This window comes from Anas platyrhynchos, chromosome 11, assembly GCF_047663525.1.
Source record: "Anas platyrhynchos isolate ZD024472 breed Pekin duck chromosome 11, IASCAAS_PekinDuck_T2T, whole genome shotgun sequence".
Lineage (NCBI taxonomy): Eukaryota > Metazoa > Chordata > Aves > Anseriformes > Anatidae > Anas > Anas platyrhynchos.
Window position 1 is genome coordinate 12051482 of NC_092597.1, and position 18967 is coordinate 12070448.

At 40.3% G+C, this 18967-nt stretch overlaps 1 protein-coding gene and 1 long non-coding RNA gene across 7 annotated transcripts in view; one reads left to right on the top strand and one right to left on the bottom strand.

Moving 5' to 3' along the window:
- The window catches only part of PEAK1 (pseudopodium enriched atypical kinase 1), a 118303-nt gene that overhangs the window by 57675 nt on the left and 41661 nt on the right, over positions 1–18967 (bottom strand). The window contains exon 1 of one of the 6 annotated variants that reach the window (XM_038184988.1): positions 11151–11259. The exons of 4 other annotated variants lie outside the window; for them this stretch is intronic. The gene's annotated coding sequence lies outside the window, so the exon portion shown is untranslated. Of the gene's footprint in view, positions 1–3936; positions 4238–11150; positions 11260–18967 lie in introns of those variants that run through there. One more of the 6 variants, XM_038184989.2, reaches the window with a different exon arrangement.
- LOC140003392 (uncharacterized) overlaps positions 1–18967 on the top strand; it is a 60479-nt gene that overhangs the window by 38531 nt on the left and 2981 nt on the right. Inside the window, exon 2 of the long non-coding RNA XR_011811921.1 lies at positions 18347–18439. This is a non-coding gene — a long non-coding RNA (uncharacterized lncRNA). The remainder of the gene's footprint in view (positions 1–18346; positions 18440–18967) is intronic.

The following is an 18967-nucleotide window of genomic DNA, read 5'->3' on the forward strand; positions in this document are numbered from 1 at the left end:
CACAGTAGAAGCCGTCACAGTTCCCCAGTTTGTGTGTTTAGTGTTACGAGCCACTGCTCAGCTGTGCCTCTGGTACTGGTGGCAAACTCCCCTGCAGGGAACCAAAATGGGAGAAAGGAAATGCACGTCCTGTGTCTTCCTTCTCCCACCTTTTCTTTGGGGTAAGCCTAGCACAGGCTGAGGGAAGCAGAAGGGCTGGCCTGGGAGAAGGCAGGGAGGAGCACAGTTTATTGACTCCCTCTGACTGCAGTTAGTTACTAGGCTGACTGAACTAACATGAAACCACATGTAAACAATTCCAGTGTAGTTTACCAGTGTATGGCTAGAGCTGAAACAGGTAGGCATGTAGTTTTGCTTGTAAGTTACATGCCTGTTCAGCTACTTTTCCAAAGTCATCATAATAAAGTTTCAAGGAAACTATCTTGCCACTTGAGTATTAAGACTTATCTTCAGTCAATAAACAGAATCCATGATTATAAATTCTGTGCTTAAGAGAATACTAATTTTCACAGCAGTTCAGTAAATAAAATATTCTTGTCTAAATAGCAGAATGTATATTTATGCTCTATTAAAAAGGTAATCAAGGACACAAGAGAAAGTTGAAAAAGTTAATTTCCATGCACAAAATAATTTTTTGTGTGCATACATTATGCACTTCTGACTTGCTGCACTAAGTGTACTTATGCACTAATTACCCATGTTAGTCTAGTGAATAGCATCAAGGCACCGAGGAATGATTACATGCAGAAAGTTGAACAATAACAATTATGTGACCACACTGCAAAAACATATTCTAAATGCTGCTCAGAGGTATCTGTGCAGCCACTGCTGACGATGCCTGTCTGAATTAAACCTGAAAATAAAATACATATAGATAAGAAAGTAATCAGTAGAAGATGTGCAACTATAAAAATATTTTGCATTTAATAAGCAAAGAAGGAATTTAACTTGTACATCTTTATCAATGCTTGTTTTTGTTTAGAAATAAGTTCTTTTAGGCTCTTATGCTCTTAAGACTTTTGTAAACTAAAATTAGTTGGAGATGCTAACCTTCATGTTCCCTCATTGCTGCTCTTCTCCTGACCACCTCTCAACCAACTCAACTTTCAAACAGCAGCAAAGTAACCTGTGAATGGAGAGGGGGGAAGAAGAGTTTTCTGCCAGGTTAGCAAATTGAACGGGCACATGAAGATTAGCAGTAAGCACCAAACATTCAGCCACAGAAGGATGACACTGCATGGATCGAGCAGCCATGAAGAAGCTGTTGTACCTCTATCATCCTCTGCATCCCAGAAGCAATGGTCAGTAGAGATTTCAGCAGGTAAACAGTAGCACGTTTCATCTAGGCACCATGGCAGGACAGATGATACTTTTCTGAGGCTCCTGGCCTCACAAGGACTTATTCTAGTTGCACAAAAACTTTGAATTCTGTTCCAGCATCTCTTTGAGAAGCCTTCAGTTACTGACAATTATCGGAGCTGTCTGTCACAACCTCTGCTGCTAGGGCCACACTAGCACTGTTTTTTTTTTTTTTTTTTTGTTTGTTTTTTTGTTTTGTTTTGTTTTGTTTTGTTTGTTTGTTTTTCCTCCCTAGGGCCAAACTTTTTCCTCGAGAACCACAAGTAGCTAAGGTAAATCACAAAAGACATGACCATGTTTTACCTATTCTGAAGGTACAGACAGGCATACTTCACCTGGGGATATGGATTGGTATTACCTATTTACAGCTGGTCTTATAATAATTATGTTAATTGCCTTATTTTTTGGCACAGTTTCTGGCATATACCTTCCAAATTGGATATCAATGAATTATTAATGAGCAACTTTACACATAAATTAAACAAAGGCTACTTCTTTCCCCAAAGAGAGTAATAATTGGAAAACGTGCTAGTCTTGCTCATGAGCTGCAATAAAGGCTGGTAACAGCAGAGGCTGCACAGAGCACAGGCCATGATGACCTGAACACTGAAGGGAGAAAGCAAGCTGAGCAGTGTTTCCTGAAAGTAGGGCATCTATAAAAGCAAGTGCCAGTAATGCAATGCTAGTAATTCTGCAGCATACGGCCACAAAATCAGGGAGACTTATTTCAACAAATTGGATGTAATGGATTGCACTTGTAGGGTTTTATCCCATGGCTACTGAATTACTGAATCTTCATTGATGCTTTTTTAGGTCACATGCACTCCTGATCTGCTGTCCAAGTTTTTCCCTATGCAGGCTGGTGGTCTTTAAGACCAAGCTTTACAAATCACAGATTTCAGATTTTATGGAATACACTGGGCTTGCTGGAGATCCATACTTTCTTCTATTTGACTGAAATACCATTTTTTGTCTACAAGTCCTGTTCTTTTTGATACTTGCATTGTGCATTCCCCAGTCAGACCTCTAAGGATCTAATGGTAAGAGTCACCAGTACAGTGCATCTCTCACTGCTTGCCTCCCCTTCAGTTCTCTGCGATACAAGTACTTTTATGTTACAGGAAATGAGGACAACGGAAAGCTGTGGAACCCATGAATATACAAACTGTCTTGAAGGCATGGAACAATCCAGCCCTAATTACAGCCAGCTGGAGTCTGATCTCTTTGCAGCAATACTTAGATAATTAACCAAATACTGACTGGTGCAAGACTAAAGGATGTCACAACTATTCAGACACTTAAGGTTAATTTTTGTATCAATCACTGGAACCAAACTTAATGAATATTATCAGCCAGCCTTCAAAATTGATCAGTGACACACAGATGTATAATTTGGGAAAAATATTTCTTCTTGCTTTGGCACTATCATTTTTTAGCTGCAGAAAAAATGTCTTTTCCATTTAAAAGGCAAATTCATAAATTTTGATTAATTTCATGTCCCTTTAATAACATGAATTTTTAGACAGATTCAATCCCTTTGACTTCAGGTTACTTTCATAGAGCTAATTAGTCTTGCACTGATCAGAAGAAAACATTTTTGTCACTGCTTTTTACTGAGTGGTAGCTGCTGAAGCTTTTTTTTCCTAGTCAGTCATTCAAGAAATCTATTGAGAAAAATCTGAAACATTTTAGCTTGGCAAAATGACAACAACAAAAAAAATATCTGGAACAGAAGTGCAGAGAAACCTTTGGTATAGACACAGTGCAATGAGAAACACAACTGTTCAGTAACTGTTAGATCCTGGGTAGAGTTATACAGAAGAAAAACATCGTGCATCTCAGTAGCATACTTGGAGTGTTTTACAAAAGCTGGGTGGGGAGGTAAGAATGTAAAGAATTTAGAACAGGGACTCTTTTCATTTTTATTTTTCCCACACCTTCTTATCTAGTACTGAAAAATAAACAATTCCAATTATGTTTGCACACTGCCTAGCATAGTCCTTCAGTAGGAAGAGTCTGAATTTTGTTGAGTATCTTCAAAATGTCACCCTAACGCAAACCACAAAGCGTCACCACAGCAGTTCAATACTGTGTGCAGTTTCTCTCTGAAGAAAACAGAGTTTATTACCAAGAATGGAAAATAATGGAGTAAAAATAAAAAAGCTTTGAACAGACTCTCATATAAAGAGTAACACAAGACACTGCTGAAAAACAAAAACAAAAAACAAGCCAGGTATTTCTGGAATGATTCTGAAGTCAATTAAAGCCCCTACTTATTCTTCTATGAACCTTGTTTGCTTAGAATATATATATGTTAATGTTTGCATTTAAGATAGCGATGATTAGGCTGAAAGAATTCTAATTTGTAAGAACAAAGGAAGAAAGACTACGTATCATCAGCCATAATTGTTTCTGAAAGCATTTTCAGAAAGCTATGCTAAGAATTAAGGAAAATTCATGTTTGAAAGGAAAAGTTGCATTGTGGATAAATTGCTAGCAAAACCCTTTGAATCTGAGGAGCCTCCACTGTTTCTATTATTCTGTGTTAAAAGGCAAGAGAACAAAACCCAATTATACCTTCAGAGTAATTTTCTAGATGCGTGCAGCTGCTGCAGAGAGTCGGGGCACCCGAGTGAGCTTTAGGCACGGTCCCATGGCACTCAATTCCTGCTGCTGCTGAAACAACCCAGGGTGTGAAGGGGAGACTGCAGCATCCGGGGTCAAATCTGCCTCTGGCCACAAGCAGGAGACAGCGGGATGGGTGACCCGCATGGCACAAGGCGCTGACACTGCCACATGCACCTGGGGGGCTTCACGAACTGCAGGACACGCAGGCATCCCGTCCATGCCACATGCAGCACTGCTCTCTTACTGCCGCTTCTCAGGTATATTTTTAGATGCATCTGCTTTCTGTTCGCTCGTTCCCTCACTCTGCTCTTAATGGTAACAGACAAGCCAGAAGCATGGTATTTACATAATTGCATATATGCCATTTCCTAATTGGGATAATATGGAGCTAACGTAACGTCTTTGATTTATAAGTTGTAGCAAAAAATAGCACCGATACTACAGGCTACTCCTGGGTATCTGGATAGCATTCTTAAAAATATATCTTTTTATGGCAACTACGTAAGTAATCTTTTCCAACCCAATAAGAAAGTTATTCCTATTCATACATAATGATTTTTGTCTGCAGCAGGGATAAGTGTGGAGATCATCTTTTCCAGCCCTAGAAACTGATCATTTTGTTAGCAGAATCTGAAATATGTTCAGTGCTTTTTTTTCTTTTCCAAAAGAATGGGAATGCATTTCTTGCCAATGCAACCCAGCATGAAAAATAAAATCTAATAATCACCAACTCAACAGCTGATGAATCAAAATGACAAAAAGTATGCTATTTTCAAACGAAAGAAACTAAGGGAGGGTGAATCTGTTAACAAATATTGGTCAAATGAAGATTGGAGACCTCAGCATAAACAAAAGGCTTCTAATCTCCCAGTCACCGGAAATTTACTGCTCCCACAACAAGCATTCCCATCAGAAAAAGAGCGAAAAGATCCAATATCCAGAAGCATAGAAGTTTTGATATAAAGAAAACAGGAATCTGTTCAAAATTAGGAGCTGTAGTGGTTTGGAGCTTTACAACGTTTGTAAGATGATTCTTCCGCTTTGCCAGTCCTGCTTAGCTGAAGTTTCCAGGGACAGCCATCACACCACCAGGAATTCAACACATTCAAGCATCAATCTTCTTTTATCAGATGAACCAGCAGGAAGATAATTTTAACGTACCTGTGATGGGACTGATTGCACAGATAAGCGTTAGTGAGACTAATGGAGACTAAAGCAAGCTAGTGAAAAATCAGAACTGCCTTTCGGAAAGAATTGTGTCCAGGGACATTTAATAAGTGTATTTTTATGTTATTGTTGCTTCCTCTGTCAATGTTTCCATTTTGAATCATCATCTTTGGCCAATTAAACTTCAACTGAAAAAGCATGGTTGGACCTGAGAAAACAGCACGCCACGTCTCAGGGGAAGAGCAGACTTGTCTTAACCCCCCAAGCCAAGCACATCCTCAATTTCCTACCTCCAGCTACTCCTGAGATGGAGCTAAGAGCCTTAGCTGCGAGTCTTGGTTTCGTTTACACCCAGCTGAAGTTACAAGGTTCCGGTATCCTTTCCTGGCGAAGCGATGCAGTTCTGCAGTTCCTCACACAACGGTGGGGAAGGCAGCCCAGCAGCCTGCTGGGGCCAGGAAGTACGTGGGGCGCAGCCTCCCTGCTCCAAATGGTTTTTTGCAAGTATGGAGCAGCTGATACAGCTGCTCAACTTTGGCAAATTGTTCAGGAACACACAAAGGAAACACGCTATGCAAATGTAAAACCACTAAAGGAGTCTTTTCACAGTTATCATGTAATGTTACCATGTAATGTTATCATTTTTAAGAACTACATTTAAGCCCATAGCCCCACCTCCTCTTATGCAGGTACTTGGCTATATCTATAGTGTTCACCAGCACACCGGACTGCTTCGGTGCCAGTATTTTATGTTTCTTCCTTGTTCGTACATGCCAAATCAAAGAGAAGAAACAAAAGCTGGTGTTGTTTCTGTGAAGAAATGGGTTCTGTATCAATGAGCAGGCAGTTCCTTTTCATGCACACATCGGCCCTCATGCTATGTAAAGAGGTAGCCTGTGGAAACCCTTGTAGCCTAATATCTTCTCAACAGAAAGCATCCCTACAGAGGTGCCTGTGGGCATGGGACATGAGAGAGGCGGCTCCTGGCACTTTCAGGAAATCTTGCTGATGCTAAATCACTGCATGGCTGGAGAGAGGGGCAGGCTGTCGAGCAGAGGTGTGCTCAGCTGCTTACAGCCGCGCATTGTCACTGAGGTGGTGGTCATTTCCTCTTCACTGAATCTTTCCCCTTGTTTTGCTCTTCCTTCCTGATGATAAATGCACCTTTTATTATTCTAACCAATTCAACATTAATTTTAGAAATTTTATCACTCATTGAGATTTCAGTCAGTGAGTCAAGCGGAAAAAATGTGTTCTGGAGCCGAGAGAGAACCCTCCCATCTGAATTCCCCGAGCCAAGAGCACCTCCCAGGCAGCGTCCTCCGGCTGCTCCCAGAGACAGAAAGTGCCCAGCCACGTGGCACCCGTGGTGCCTCCGTCAGGGAAAGGAGACGGGCCCAAAGCCCGACCCCAGCTCTGCCCCAGCCTCCTCTCACACGGCCCATCCAGCGTGTCCTTGTGCTGCGCACACCTCCCAGTGCTCAGCCCACGAGGTCTGCCCCTGCCAACAGAGAAACGTCTTGCGCAGCATTGCTGCTCCTGTTCCAGCACTGCTGAACGTCACTTTCATCAGCGAAATAATAGTAATTTGAATACAGGAACAATTATGGGAGACTACTGCCCCGGCTGGAGCCTTTAGCCCTGACAGATTTACAGTTACTGCTGTTTTGGCAAAGGCTGGTTGCAGAAAGAAAAGGTTGCTCTGCTCAGCAGCGCTGTACAAGGCAGCAAGCAAAACACGACCTTTCAGCCCCCTAAAAAGAAGACGTTTGTAAGCTACCTGCATCTCCATCCTACTGACTAGGATGTTCCATGGTGGTACTTTTTCCTTAGTAAGGATGAGTAGGAGCTTGCAATTAGTATTGCTTTTTAATTTGCCCTGCCAATATTTCTGGGCTGTTAAGCATCTTCTAGAAATTCAAAAGCACACTGAAGAGCCCCAGTTCCACAGCTTTTGCAAAATGCAGATGTGAGAACCCAAACCTCTGTTCCTCTTGTTCATTAGGCACGTCAATAAACTGCAGGCCTACGAGCAATGCATGTGCATGCATTCAAAGAAGAAGGACCACAGAGGTAGGGAGAGGAACAAAGAAAGAACATTAAAAAGAGCCTGGTAAGTTTGAAAACTTGAAAGAACACTTTTTTTCTTACCGTTCTTTGGGCTTCATTTGTTGCCGTAAGAAATTAGTATTCATAAAAAGCTGAGACACACATAATAGTAAGAAGATACCCCGTGCCTTTAAGTACAGGCAAAGTATTTGAACATACAAATCTCTATAATTTTCATATAATAAATAAAAGCATAAAGAAGCTAGCATATTCCTGCTCCAACTTTTAAAAGGCATGGCATTTTTTGTATTCCTGACTAGTACACTGACAAGGTGAAGACAATAGTATAGTCTTCATATAGAATTTAAATGTATTTTAGATGTTTCATGCCCAATGATAAATAAATGAAGGGCAGAGAATGTGTTTAAGTGAGAACAGCAAAGAGAAAATGAAGGAAAAGGGTGACTTTTAAGGAAACATTCATCATTAACAGAAATAAGCAACCCTCACAGCGTACTATATACATGTGGCTTTTAGTATGCTTTGTAAGTTACAGAAATTACTTGCCAGATACATGAAAATAGCTACAGAGATGTTTCTACAACTTGTTCTGAACTGCACTTTTATGAGGCATTTGGTAGAAAGAGTCAGTAACGCAGCAAAAGCGAAATCTACTGCTGCTTTTCAGCCATGAAGAGAGGCTGAAATTTCTCTAATTCACCAAGCAAGCCAGTAATCCAACTTCTCGACGATAAATTAACCTCACAACTACAAAACTCAGCATTAGACTCTGTTGAATTGCTCAGTCTCAATCCTGCCAGTAATAAAGCAATACGCTCTACACCCCATGTACGTTATCTTACACGGCTGCGTTAGGGAAATAAGTGGCCATCCGGAGGATCAATTACTGCCCAGGACTGGGGCGCTTTGTTCACGGCAAGGCTTCGTGCAGCCACCTGCAGCGGATCCCATGGGACCCTGCCTTCCAGGGCACCAGCGCGTGCAACACGCTCATGCAGGAATGGCCTTGTGTGCTGCTAGGCCTGCTGGCACACACATGTGCCACTTCCCTATGTGGGGCCGTACTCGCACGCCCACGTGGCCAGCAGCACACGTGCATGTTGCTACCTCCTACTGAACAAGCCTCACGCGGCAAGCTTCAAAACATGCGCAATGCAGCTCCTCCAAAGTGAACAGAAGAACTGGAGAACTATCATGTGTACTGTACATAATGCACGTCACAGAGAGCTGAAAATAATCTGCCTCTTACACACTCAGAAATTATGGCATTTTGAAGTGGCATTACCTCACTGTTGATCAGGGAGTGAGAGAAGCTTTCAGAGGGCAATATTTATTTCACTCCGGAATTAGCTCCTCGGGTGAAGGAATACTGTAGCCACACTACACCTTGTTTTAAAGGAAAGGAACAAATCAGTGCAGGGAACGTGCCTTCCTTTCTGGATATATTTATGCTGTTAACACACACGTTTATATACTGGAATATAGACTCAAAACTAGAGTTTAAAAGTCAAAACTTTTTTTGCTTTTAAAGATATGAAGTATAGAATAAATACAGTATTTAAAATAGAACTGATTCATGGAGAGAAGGGAAGTACTTAATGACTTGCTCATACTAAAGGACTCTTAAAAACAAGTATCTGTTACTCATGCATTTGAAGGATTTGCTCCTCCCGAGCTACTGATTTGAAAAGCTTTTGACACTGCAAGATGAAGACTCATCCCAAAGGGCTGCTGTGTGTAGGCTGAATGAACGTCTGTGTGCTCTCAGAACACTTTCTTCCTTTCATTGAAGAAAAGGAAAGATTAGAGAGGACAGTGTGTGTGTGTCTGCCCATGTATGCACACGTGTTAATCGCTTTGGCTCTGAAAGTGAGGTCAAACTAAAGTTGTCTGCCCAGAGAAAGAGCAAGCCATCCTTCTTGCAGTCTGATCATTCAGGTACATGTTAAGACCAAGCTCCAAATATCCATCTACCTATAATTCTGTGACTGCCTCTGGCTGACCCTTTCAATGACCCAAAACAATCGTATACCCATAGGAACAATCCTAAAGGCTGGAAAAAATAATTATAATAAAAAATACTATCTAAATCTCAAAACACACAAATTGCACAAGTGACACCACTGTGGGTATATTCATTGAGATCGTATTTTCTTTTACCACATAAAATAGTTTGCCATGGGCTACGAAGATAAAAATCCAAGACCAGATATTAAACATGGCATACCTGAATTCAAATGGCTAAAACCAAAACCTGTCCTCTCACCAGGAAACCTCAATGCTTCGTGTCTTGAAGAACTACTGATCAGACACTGACACCACAAGGGACTACCCAGGCCCTAAGCCCTCAGGGTTAAAGCTACAACTTCTTGCAATTTTTATTCATTAATTTTTGACTTAATATTACACACCTAATATGTAACAAGGGTACAAAGGCAGCTGAAAGTGGAAAGAAGGCAATACTAGTCATCCATCCTTATGAATGAACTATGTGGTACAAACTCTTACAGCTTACGGAAATACGTGGTTTATTAAAGCTTGGAAGAGAGTTTCAAAATCATCCTAAAGGAGCTTACTACGGTCACAGCCAGCTGCACCTTTGTGCATGGCAGGCGGGAACAGGAGCAGCACCTGCCAGCACAGCAACACAAGTCTACTGCATCTTTTTTACTGTTTTTTTCCTACAAGAACAAGCAAAATCTCTTATGTGAATGGTTAGTGAAAGTCTCAGCTGTCAGTGCTATTTCCCACTGACAAAACCTTCCTACATATCTGAACGCAGCCTTACAGGGGATGACTCTTGTCAGAGCGATGGAAGCCTCAGGTAGCAATATGGACATGGGGATACAGGGAGATGGAGAACCCAGCGGTACTGTAGCAACAGGGAAAACTGAAAGCAACGGTGAAACAACTCACCCAACCCCAAACCCTAAAATGGCCATTTATGCAACTTTCTTTCACAAACTAACCCCCAAACTTGCACTGGAACTATGATTTGAATTTCACTCCACTCCCCACCCACCACCATACTCCTCTGCTGTTTGCAGAGTTTTATTAGAACCATCTGTGCAATCCTCCCCTTCCCCCTTCCTTATGTCTGTTAATCCAGCAGCTGTACTTCATCATCCATTTAAAAACCTTTGTTTCAAAGTTCTAAGGACAGAAGAAAAATTATCTCCAAAATCAACAAAGCAAGCACATCATATACTGTATTTTACAGATTAAAGAGGAAGAATGGGAGTTGGAGAATACATGTATTTTAATGGGAAAATAAGTGAAGGTTTTAGGGACCTTTTTTTTTTTTTTAAAAAATGAACCAATACAATTGCAATAATTCTGACAAAGCCAGGACTTACTGAAGTACTGCAAGCTGTTGCTGCAGAATTATTTCAAGATCACCGCTGTCACATACAGACAGAAGCAAAAGAAATGCAGATGAGTATTTCCTTACAGTAACATTTGCTAACAAGAGATACTAAGAGAAGGAGGTGCTACTGTTTATTAACTATAGTAATAGAGAGACTGCCTTTATACAAGATAGAATCATTCTAAGTTTTTAAATACAGAAGTCATGGACTTCAGGCTTTCTTCCTCTTTTATTTAGAATGTCTGAAAGTAATTGTCACCGCAATAATCTGTACTCGTCCAGCCCTGAGTCCCTAACAGCATGCCTTTATATACACACGAAATTGTCTCTCTGGACATTTAAAAAGTGGGTTAATGTAGAAAAACTGTTTGTATACGTACCAGATATCCCAGGCAAGACCCACCCACCAGTAAGAAAAGAGTACAACATGCTCGGTAATGCTACCTTTGGTTTTACTGGTCAGTTATTCCACATAACCCTCCCAAACCATATTTGTAGGTTTATATGAACACATACACATACTACCATCATTCATGTCAACATGGGACAGAGCTTCTACCTGGAGAATACGGCAGGGCACATCACTGACAAAAAGTGAAAACGCTGGTGTCTCTGATTTGTTCTGATATGTTCTCCTCCAAGCTGTTTCTGTGGAAGTATTTCACTACCTGCATCAGATCATCTCAGATTTAATTTTATTTTTTTAACAAAGAAAATGCACTTTAAATATGAACACAAAATACTCTGAGTTTTAAGTATCCGAAGAACACTCACCCTGCTTTCTGATGTATAACGCTACGATAATTTCCGTTCTTTTCCCCTTTGAAAATAAATACTTTCATCTTTCTACTTGCTGGCTATTTAAAAGCAAACACAGACAATATTAAATTACATATATGCAAACATTACTTGATGATAAATTTGAAGGAACTGACAAATATTTTTTTTCACTGAACTTTAAAAACTTTTCCCCAGTTACATCAATACTGGAAATAAGTTTGCCTACTTACACAAAAAAAATGAATGGCATTTATTTCTACAAGACACATTTAAGACATGTGCCTTGTGGTCATGCCTCAAGACCTTTCTGATTCTGCTTTATTGAGCTGAAGAGCCCATGCCTTGCTTGGCCCAGTTCTTAATTCCTTGTTTAAACAGACATCATCATTTAAAGCTTCTCAAGGACTCAGAATTTGACTAGACCACTGCAGACTAAACACAAGGGAATTTTCCCTTGTCTTCCCAACCTTCCCTTTCCATCACAATAGAATCTTTTTATTTTGAAATAAGCGTATGGTTGTAACCAAGTTGTAACAAACAACTACAAGTTCACTTATCTGCTCCCTTGAACTTTACCATAAGGTAGTAGACAGCTTTAAAAATGTTTTCCTTGCACAGTCTCTACAAAAAGATGCAAATGTAATCCTTTCCGAGCTAACAGAGCACACACAGCAGACTTTGAAGTATGGTTATAACCTGTAACTTTATAATTTTATAAGGAAAACTTACAAATTAAAGTAGACCCGGAAAGATTTACATTAAAAGAAAATCCTCGTATTTTTTTTTCCAATAACAGCATAAAACCAGAAGAACTGCTCCTGAAAAGTATTCTGAAGTCTCTCAGGAGGATTAATGAAATATCCACACACTGTGTGCATGTGTGGATCAGCTAGGAGGAGAGAGATTTCTATTATAATATTCAACATCACTTCTCTTAGCACCTACTTTGCTGGCTTATTAGAATATTTGGTGAAAGTAAGAACACTGAAGAAAACAAAGTTTAGGAGAACAAACTGACAACTTTTCTTCCCATTCCTCATCTTTTGTATTTGAGAAAACATTGTTGGGATGAAAACTCACTTAGAAAACCTTTTCACGCCACCTTTGATCTTTGCAGAATACGTACATTTATAAAAGCTAGAAACAGCAGCGAAAACAGCAAAAGCAATTTAAAATACTTCTGTGCATAGCCCTCTTTCAGGGCACCTTTAAGCAAATACACAAAGGAAAGAATGTTTGGGATCATACAAATGAAATTACGTCCTGCAGCAAATGTCGTTTTCTTGCCCTTGAACACAGTGCTGATTCCTGGGCGCCAGTTCACCAAAGAAACTCTGGTGATCCTGTGCATCCCTTGAACCAGAGCATGGGCAACCGAGTACTTCACCAGTGTTTAGGACATGACGAAATGTGAGGAGAGGAAGCTGGTATACAGTTTGACCGACCCCTAGCACAGGTGTTATCAGAGCATTCACTAGTTCATTATAATATCCCTACAAAAATTCTGATAGATGGTGATCCAAATATCAGTAACAATTCATACGGAGAGGAAAAAACTAAAAGCAAAAAAGCCAACAGAAACCTTTCTTTGATACTGGACTGCATATAGCACATAATTTGCTGCTACACCAGGAAATGGAGGGGGGAAAAAAAAGGAACAATGCACTTTTAGGAATCGTCTTGATGGCTCTGTCAGAACAGATTCCTGGTGTTCAAGTCTTACCTGCTCATAAACAAAAACCTGAGATGGATATGAAAGCGGGGATATCAAGCAGAAGTGCTTAAGCCATTCAGAAGCAGCTGCATTGCCACCTTCATTCTGAAGAAATGAAACCTTCAACAAAAAGAACGGGAAAGCTGCAGAGCTGCTGCACTGAAGTCTTTAAGGATCATCACAAAGGAACCTCTGACACCCTGTTCTCCTTTTCATTAAAACAGAAAACAGCATATAAGGATTTCAAGAAATTAAGGGAGATTACTGACAATTTCCTGATGGAAGGTGGCTGAGACTCCACTGCAGAGAGATGCTATGATGCCCCGTCGAGCCATTTCCCTGGCCTCCCAAAGGCACCCAGGTCACTTGCTCTAAAGGACCCTCCTCGGTGTGGGCTGCCACAGGAGCCCAGAAGACTGACCCAGCTTTAACACGGACATAGCTGGGGCCTGGAAGGGCTGCACGCCCGGCAGCAGGCTGGTGGTGGCTCGAGGAGCGCTGGCAACAGCGGGGACACTGCTGGAAAATTCCAGCGTGGTCTGCACCGAGCGCTGCCCACAGCCACGGCCAGACAAAGGAAACGCGCGCCAGCAGGAAGCGACAAAAACAGCTTAGCCCCATTCTCAAATCGGAGTCAGCAATGCAATCTTTACTTAAATGTTAAGCCACATACACGGGCCATTAGTCAAATTCCTTTTCTTTTTAATAGCTTTACCAGCTCTGACATTTCGTAACATTATTATTTTAACTCTGATCTGTTCCAGAATTCACAGTGATCTTTAGAAAAATTGTTTTGGAAATGCCATGCTAAAGCATCTTCTGTATTTTACCGTAATTTGTCAAAGTTTTACTTAAAAGCAGGTAGCAAGATAAATGAAAGCGACCGAAAAAATGGAGTACTTACAAGAAAATGATGCCTAAACTCTGACAACAGCCGATCCGCACCTTTTGACTTCTCAGAGAAATATCACCCGACCTTACAGTGAGAAAGGCAATAACGTCCTATGTAAATCTCAAGCAACATAGTTATTGGTCAGAAGAGGCAGAACACACATTGTTCTGAAATACTACATTGAAATGCATTCTAGGTATTTAGTTTCTCAGTAGCTTTGGTAATTTTTCTGTTGATGCTTAATATCTGTGATGGTCACTTTCACCTTGGACAACTTCTTCAGCTAATTGCGCCGTGCCGCTTTGCCCCTGTGGCCTGCACTGGCCCGTCCAGGCGCTCCTGCCCAGCAGCAATTCTTACCATTCATCCAGCATTCCTCCCTCCTTGCTTTTACCATTTTCTCCTTTCAGTGTATTCCCAAATGAACTCTTTCTTCGGCATGGGTTTGCAGCTATGCGTGATATCAAGCAATTCCCTTCTCATACAAGTTGCTGTATCAACACACATGTGCAACTCTTAGATTAAGCTTGATACCGAGCTTGGATACGTTTGTTTTCAGATAAAATGCACTGTACCACATAGGAGCATGACGTGATGCTGCAGCTGAACTGTATTGTTAGTCTAATGACAAGCTAGAACAAGAGCGTTGCTTGCTGTGCATTGTCTGCTGGCCTTGGCAGTTTCCGTATTGCACAGTACGACTTGTTTCCAGCTTGCAGCTGGTTTGTACAGCTCCAGCTGTGTGGTTGCCAAAAACACTTAAAGCCCAACCTGTGTCTAGTGAGAGAGAGTTTAAGAGATGATTTTCCTTTTGTGCCTTTTTTTTTTTTTTTCTTTTTTGAAAGATGGAGATGCTGCAGAGCATAATCCCGTATTTTCCTTTTGTATTCAATTGGTATGCTGTGGGGTATTTATTAAACTGTTGCTTTAAACCACTGCAGTACTGCGTTGTGCAAGGTGAAGTAATGAGAAGACAGGACATGTCTCAAGCAAGACAATTTCAGATAACTTTGGGGAAACAAACGTGGAATACTTCCTGAGATTTTATTGTCATTTAAATGCTCCTCTAGAAAATGGTTTTATTAAATGTTAATTCAGAATAAAACTCCAAAACAAAAATTCAGGCAGAGAGTAGATGATTGTCATGGAAAAGTGATCCATCTGTGCATGATAAATTATTAACTTAGAGTATTAACTGAATGCAGTAGACCTCATCTAAAAAGGAATGATGCAATTTAGCTGATGAGATTTAAAATAACAGAGGCAACAACTGCAAATTAAGCAAAGCTGCCAACGATCAGAAGGATCATAAATACCACAAGGAAAGCAGTAGAGAGGACAAAATGGTTTAAAACATGACAGTAGCAATGGAAGATCAGACCAAATGTCCAGCTCGTCCATTATGCTGCTCCTGGCAGCAGCCCAGCGTGTAAGGGCACATCCAGCAACACTTTCTCCAAACCCTCAACTCCAAGCAATATGCAAACTGGAAACTTCCTGAATATTCCTGAATACAGACTGTGTGTTTGAACTTGATAGTCTTACATGGAATTTTCCTTCATACATTTACCCAATTACCTTTTGAACTCATTTAAAATTTAGTATCCACAACATCCCGTGGAAGGACATTCCACAGCCTAACAGCTTTGTCTGAAGTACCTCATTGTGTGTGCTTTGAGCTGCCAACTTCTTGCTGCAGAAAAAAAATAAACCAAACAACAACAACAACACAACAGATAAAAACTCAACTCTTTTCTATCAGCTCTATTTACTTTTTCCTAAGCCATTATGATTTTTGATTTCTCTCACACGCCCCCCTCAACCTATCCTGTAGTTAGAAGTGTCCTGATTTCTGTAATCATCCTCCAAGAGAGTGCCTGCTCCCAAACCTTCACCGATCTGCTCCACATTCCTCTTTGGCTTTCTTTTCAAGTTAGATTACACAGATATTCAGATGCTTGTGCAAAGAGGGTGAAAGAATTTTAGAGCAGGGAGAACAGAGTGATGTTTAAAGGTGGAGAAAATTTTCAGAGGGGAAAAACATACAGAAAATAGATGAAGGTTCATTTACTACATTTTTGCAAGCAGCAGAACTGTTTGAGGAAGTACTCCTAAAAAAAAAAAAAGAAAAAGATTTATAATAAGAAAGAACCCCTTAAGATCTGTAGTAGAAACCCATTTATTTTTCTCTGCCTTCATAATGTTTTACAGAGCTCAGATAATTTATTGGGTGCTGTTCCTCCTTCCAATAAGCATTTCACTGCATTTTGTAACCTTCTACTCTATCTATAAATAGAGAACCACGCTAGAGGCTGTACACTAATGAGACACTTTGTACTATGATTGTATTTATATTTGGGAAGGAAAGAAAAGAAATAATGGCAATAAATAGAATGGCAAACAAATGGACAGTGGGTGGTAGCAAAGGAGGATGAAGAATGATTGCCAGTGGTCTTTCAGTTAAAAGTTGCAAGTGTAATACTTGAACTTTTTTTTTTTTTCCAGTCTTGAGAAGCAGCTGGGATTTTTATCATCCACTTCCAAAAGCACAAACCATTTGCAAAGCATCTGAGAACACGCTTTCCTCTCACACTGGCCAGCCTCCCAAAGGCTCCCCACGGATAGGGGCTGCCCTCTGGTTGCTGATGCCTGCACAGGAACAGGAGGCAGAGACCTGTAGCAGGCAATGCTGCTGGTCTCAGCTTAGCACCACCTGACGGTACACCAGTGGGACAGGAGGAAACTGCTTGTTGCAGGTGCTCTTTACTAATACAGCATTTAAATGAACTGCAGCTGAGGTCAGAGAAGGTCAAGACAAGTACAATCCACTCGGGGTAAACGTCTTATAGCGAAAACACTTCAAAATATACCCCATGGCAGGCTCTGTGTGCACACACTCAGAATTTTCCTCTTTTGTAAGTTTCTACACAAGGTCAAGTTTAAGTGCAAGAGCCTTGGTATTTCTAGAGACTGATATTGCTCATCTGCTGCTACAAACTGTCTTCTATTACGTTTTTAGAGAAACTACTCGCTTCTAACCTCCAGCATCTCAACACCAGAGAGTCTATGAAAAAACGAGGAAAAAGCCACAGGACACACACATACACACACGCTGTATACCATGATTCCCTCGATAGCAGCTGTGGGCTATGGGAGGCCACACACAACTTTTAGGGTATATTTCTTCAGATCCAAAATGTGATAATCAATTCTTTAAGTTGAACAAAAAGAGGTTGGCTTGCATTATTACCTACCTACCTGCAGGTGTCATTCATTAGAATATTGAAATTCCTGTAGCCTGCCAAGCATCTACATTACCATCTCTTACATTTGCTTTCTTGCACTGTTGTCCATATGCAGTTATTCAACCTTAACTTCTCCAAGCCATCCCAACTTTTTTTTTTTTTCCTTTTAAGTTGCAGCAAATGTATTTCAGGTTTTCCCAAGAGTAAGAGAGAGGAAATAAAAGAAAAGATTTTCCAGAGCTACCATATCACAGCTGAGGTTTCCTGCTTAGGAATTCAATTTATAATTGAATTTTGGTGGCTGTACAATTTTTGATGTTTTGATAAAAAAAAAAAAAAAAATCCCTTCTGAATGGCAAAATTACAAAGTTTTGAAAATCTCCATTTCTGCATTCTTATTAGACTACATGAGGTGATGATAAAATCTACTATTTACCAAACATATTTCAGGACTCTTGGAACTAGACAAGAAGTACTTGCCCTATGATGAAGCAGAGCAGAACCAGAGGAAACGCTTGTTTTTTCACATTACTGTATCTAAAAATATGCACATAAGTAAGAGAAAACACACCGATATTCACATACTATGTAATACACTTCTGATATATATATGTATGCATGTATAAAAGTTTTAAACATGTGACTTCACAAATGTAATACTGCCATAAACAGCTACAGTACATTAGCAGTCAGTGGAAATAAAATGAGTGTATTATGCTGGTGCTCTGCAAAGTTTGCAGTGGGAAATTCTTCCCATCTCTCTGCTGCCCGCTCTGCATAAATGCATCAAAATCTGAGCTGCTGCTCTGCCATGATCTCACTGTTATCTTCTGGCTATTATTCTCTCAAATCCCACCTGCAGGTCATTTTTACATGAATTGAACTGGTTAAAATCCTCTCTCATTTTTTCTTTTAACCTACGGTAAATTCAGACAGTCCAGGTCTAACTGATGGGAATTTATTTTTACCATTTAAAATATCAATGTTATTGTTTGGCTGCAGCTTAACAGCTCTGACTGATTTCATGCAGACTCATTTCACTTCAGCTTTTTCAGATAAATGCACTAGTTTGCTGAATGCTGAGAAGTGTGGCTGAAAGAGTAATTTCCATTATCTTCTTCTAGGCTCAGACCCATTTCCACATAGAATTTGGAGCATTGTACAGAATTTACAGAGAGGAAAGAAAGCAGATACCATTGTGAAAATAACTACTACAGGTTTGTTTATCTTTACTTGTTTACTAAGGTAATCATAAACCCTGTCTCTCTTTGTAACTTAACAAATTTGGATGTGATTTTTGTTATGTAAAGGAAGCAAACTGATTATTCCTCTGCCTTTGAGGAAGACAGTATGCAGAGTTAAAATCTGCATATGCACAAACTGAAGTTCTTTTTTCTCTGTATATGCAAGAAAACCCTGAATAAAAGCATCATACTTGTCAGCATTTTCCTCCACACCAGAGGGCTGAAAGGGAGCTTGACCTGGATAGGATAGTTTCCTACATTTTTTGTTTTGAAAATGATGACAGACCACTTAGTTTTGTGCAAACTGCCGCATATACTCAAACTTAGCATTCAAAAAAAAAGTTGTTTAATGCATTTTTGCTGACTACAGTTTGAGAATCTCTCTTGTTGGAAACCAACAGACTAAAAAACAATGGAAAATTTGTTGGCCGTAACAGAGCTTGCAAATAATAAAGTTTAATATGGCTTGGATCTCTGTTTACAGAAGAAAGGCAGAACACA